The 5,000-nt window shown below is 44.8% G+C and overlaps 1 non-coding gene across 1 annotated transcript; it reads left to right on the forward strand.

Annotated features, from left to right (window-relative positions):
• Positions 1–2,835: 2,835 nt before the first annotated feature.
• LOC120632471 lies at positions 2,836–4,738 on the forward strand. The gene has a single exon (XR_005659142.1). It is a non-coding gene; the product is annotated as a small subunit ribosomal RNA (ribosomal RNA).
• Positions 4,739–5,000: the final 262 nt, after the last annotated feature.

Raw genomic sequence — 5,000 nt, forward strand, 5'->3', positions numbered from 1 at the left:
TCTTATTCATATACCTAACCTAACCTAACCTAACACCTAAACTAAAACACCTAGTTTGGATTCCTTTAGACTTTAGATTCAAGATTTGATGTTAATATATGCATTAATAAAAAATAATAATAAACTCATTGCTATTTTAATACTAGTTATGCTACAGATGCACTGATGAAAGCCAGTTAGTTAGCTATATCAGTGTGTAGTCGTAGTGTTAGTCGTAGTTGCCGGTGGGCTTAGGTCTAAAGGAATCCAAACCAGTTTTAAAAGGTTTGGATAGGTTATGTTAGGTTAGTGTAGGTTAGGTTAGGTTAGGTTAGAACATTAATAGGACGGGTGCCCGGCCTGCGGCCGGGCACTTAGGTTCAGTTCCGTTTTTCTAATAATAAGTAAATAAGGTGAGTGAGTTAATAATTTATGTAACAAAAGTGAATAAGTAAACTCTATATACGTATATAAATATGTAGTATTAAAAGTGATTAAGTAAATTATGTACGTAGTTATTTACTTACATTATTGTATAAAACGATTGAAGCGCGTAAGTATATTAATATATATACATATACATATATACATATATACATAAATGCATAAAAATTAACGTTAAAAAAACTTTTTTTTTTTTTATATATAAAAATATGATGATATTTGATTGCCACTCAATATTTTAAACTCGTTTTCAATTATATACCCATAATTTATGATGTTAAGAGGAAGTTTCATTATATTATATCATTATTACTTAGTGTAGGTAGCCTAGCTATATCGATAAATATTGAATATTTTTATTGTTCCTTGTTTGAAAATCAAATATATGTAGACGCCGCGCGTTTCGATCCACGAACCGGACAGGGGGCAGTTCAGTCTCCCTAGTCGAAACCGTATATAGTAAGTACCACTGGCGAGGTGTTTAATACACGAACTGACTGACTATACACTGAAAAATATTTCGTTATATTCCTTTTTGTTAATTTGTTTTACGGTGGAAAATGGAATTTTTTTTTAATATTATCACAACAGAATTCTTTAAGGATTAAAATTAAAAATAAAAAAAAACATAGTAGCAGCGCGGTACGGTAAGATTCGATACACGAACTGGAAGTCTCCCTTCTAAGATTATTACGACACTTGCGTGTGCGCGCTAATGCACCGTCCGTCTAAACCAAGCCCACGCCCACGCCCACGCCCACGCCTGCGCCTTTTTTTTATGACTATTATTACTAAGGGGAAGTTTAATAATGTCATCATTATAAAATTACTAATAACATTCACTCTAGGTAAACAAAGGCAGGGCGGTGCGGTGCGGTGCGGCGCGTTTCGATTCACGAACATGACGGGAGAGATGAGACTCTGGCGGTCGGGTGTGAATTAATACACGAACTGTTTGTCACCGCCGTCCGTATTATATACAATGCACGAACGCACACGCACCTGCCAGCCTTAATAGTGAGAGTGGGCGTGGGCGTGGGCGTGGGCATGGGCGTTGGATTGGTAGAGGGGGTGGGCGTGGGCGCGCAAATGTACCGCCCCTCTGAACCACGCGGCAATCGCCCGCAAGCATCGCGCCCACGCCCACGCCCACGCCCAAGCCCACGCCCGTTCTCGTGCAAGAGGTGTTCCTGGCGGTCCCTTTTTTCCTTTAATTGGATATTAAAAAAAAAAAAACCATTTAAATATGTTTAATTTAATTTGTTCACTAACACATTAGGCCCGTCGCGCCGCGCCACTACTATATGGGGTGGAGGTGCGAAGGTGACGGCGACGGCGACGACGAAATACCAGAGTCTAAAAGGAGTAGTATGATTGCGGCGCCACGCAAAGTGGCGTTGTTCAGACTTCTCTCTCGCGTATCTCTGCGTTAGTATTGTTGTCACGTTTCGCATTTCTCTAAAAAAAGAGGTTGTTCTCTTTTTTATTATATTATATTATGTTTATTTTATTTATTTATTTATTTATTTTTATGGTATTATTTTTTAATATCATATTAATATTGTACCCCGATGAACGGCGTCGACCGACGGAATCGCGTCTGGGCAATTGTTATGGCATTAATGTGTGAGATTTTCAAGAGTGTATATTATTATCGATTGTGATATGATGTGCTCTCTCTCGGGTCGAATGTGTTAACTGTCAGAAATTCCCTCTGCGTTATTTCGTTATTACATTTCAATGTAAAATCAAACGGTCGTTAAAAGTTTATCCAGCAGCAGTTTAATATAAAAACTGTACATTCAGATGTGATATTTTTAATACAGCTCTCATAATACGGGACCGGCGTGGCGCGCTCACAATCGCAGACTGTTGCGTTCGTTTGTGCGGCTTCGCCCCCTGTGTTTTATGCGCGTGGTGTTAAAAATAATATAAAAATGGTGTTATAAAAGAAGTCTCTCAAGTACCGGGCGACGATCAAAGTGTCGTACTCGAATATGTTATAAAATCATAGCTCGCAAGAGCGTCAATGTGTGTTAAGTCTCGTTCAAAGAACCTTCAATGCTTGGGACCATGTCGCACGGCCTCCTAACGGAGGCGGTGCAACGTGAAATGTGTCCTCGTCCTGCGTGGGCGTCTGGGTTTAATAGTTCCGCTCGTCGAATGCTGACGGCGGGGCGAAACTCTCCAGTCTCGCAGCACATCATAGAATAAATTTTGTCGGGCACCGCGTCGCCGCTCTTAATAGAATGGCGCGCGACGTGCTTCGACCTTCCGTCGTGAGATGGGGCTGCAGCGCCGTGAACCGGCGCGGCGGCTCGCTCGCTACGGAAGGGGCTCGCTAACTGCGCGCCTACGTTTCCCCTTAGTTAACAGCTACGGGCGTTACGTGGCGTGAAGTATGTGGATAGCTCCCTGGTTGATCCTGCCAGTAGTTATATGCTTGTCTCAAAGATTAAGCCATGCATGTCTCAGTGCAAGCCGTATTAAGGCGATACCGCGAATGGCTCAATATATCAGTTTTGGTTCCTTAGATCTTACTCAGTTACTTGGATAACTGTGGTAATTCTAGAGCTAATACATGCAATCAGAACTCTGACCAGTGATGGGACGAGCGCTTTTATTAGATCAAAACCAATCGACGGAGGGCCTCGCGTCCGAAGTCGTTAATTTTGATGAATCTGGATAACTTTTGCCGATCGCATGGTCCAGTACCGGCGACGCATCTTTCAAATGTCTGCCTTATCAACTTTCGATGGTAGTTTCTGCGACTACCATGGTTGTCACGGGTAACGGGGAATCAGGGTTCGATTCCGGAGAGGGAGCCTGAGAAACGGCTACCACATCCAAGGAAGGCAGCAGGCGCGCAAATTACCCACTCCCGGCACGGGGAGGTAGTGACGAAAAATAACGATACGGGACTCTTACGAGGCCTCGTAATCGGAATGAGTACACTTTAAATATTTTAACGAGGAACAATTGGAGGGCAAGTCTGGTGCCAGCAGCCGCGGTAATTCCAGCTCCAATAGCGTATACTAAAATTGTTGCGGTTAAAAAGCTCGTAGTTGCATTTGTGCGCCGCGCTGTCGGTGCACCGCATCCGCGGTGATACTGACACGTCTGCGGAGCATATCGTCGGTGAGCCGGCGGTAAAACGCCGGTTCAATATCAAAATCCTATCGCGGTGCTCTTCGTTGAGTGTCGAGATGGGCCGACAATTTTACTTTGAACAAATTAGAGTGCTCAAAGCGGGCTCAAAATGCCGCTTGAATATTTCGTGCATGGAATAATAGAATATGATCTCGGTTCTATTTTGTTGGTTTTCAGAACTCCGAGGTAATGATTAATAGGGATAACTGGGGGCATTCGTATTGCGACGTTAGAGGTGAAATTCTTGGATCGTCGCAAGACGAACATCAGCGAAAGCATTTGCCAAAGGTGTTTTCATCAATCAAGAACGAAAGTTAGAGGTTCGAAGGCGATTAGATACCGCCCTAGTTCTAACCGTAAATATGTCATCTAGCGATCCGCCGACGTTACTACAATGGCTCGGCGGGCAGCTTCCGGGAAACCAAAGATTTTGGACTCCGGGGGGAGTATGGTTGCAAAGCTGAAACTTAAAGGAATTGACGGAAGGGCACCACCAGGAGTGGAGCCTGCGGCTTAATTTGACTCAACACGGGAAATCTCACCAGGCCCGGACACCGGAAGGATTGACAGATTAACAGCTCTTTCTTGATTCGGTGGGTGGTGGTGCATGGCCGTTCTTAGTTGGTGGAGCGATTTGTCTGGTTAATTCCGGTAACGAACGAGACTCTAGCCTGCTAAATAGGCGTCGTCATTTAGGTGTGCGCGGCTTCGGTCGCGCAACTCACTGGCGGCGTATTAAAATTCTTCTTAGAGGGACCGGCGTCTTCGAGGCGCACGAGATTGAGCAATAACAGGTCTGTGATGCCCTTAGATGTCCTGGGCCGCACGCGCGCTACACTGAAGGAATCAGCATGTTCTCCCTGGCCTAGAGGCCCGGGCAACCCGTTGAAACTCCTTCGTGCTGGGGATTGGGGTTTGCAATTATCCCCCATAAACGAGGAATTCCTAGTAAGCGCGAGTCATAAGCTCGCGTTGATTACGTCCCTGCCCTTTGTACACACCGCCCGTCGCTACTACCGATTGAATGATTTAGTGAGGTCTTCGGACCGACACGCGGTGGCTTCACGGCCGTCGGCGTTGCTGGGAAGTTGACCAAACTTGATCATTTAGAGGAAGTAAAAGTCGTAACAAGGTTTCCGTAGGGGAACCTGCGGAAGGATCATTAACGTGTAACGTCTGCACGGGTCGCCGCGGTAAACGCGCATGCGCACCCATGTTTGTACGATTATGTTAAAGACCAAACCAAAACAAAAACAAAAACCCGTCTAGTATAAGTATGACCGTCGCGATCGGTCCGCCGGACTGTCGGTTGCGTTCAGCTGTCGCCACAATGACACTAGCCAATATAATCGACGACACGGCGCGGTCCGTCGGTTGTCTTTACTCGGACACCCCAATATTGTTATCTTTATATCCGTTAAGATGAG

The sequence above is a fragment of the Pararge aegeria genome, chromosome 19 (assembly GCF_905163445.1).
Source record: "Pararge aegeria chromosome 19, ilParAegt1.1, whole genome shotgun sequence".
NCBI classification, from domain to species: domain Eukaryota; kingdom Metazoa; phylum Arthropoda; class Insecta; order Lepidoptera; family Nymphalidae; genus Pararge; species Pararge aegeria.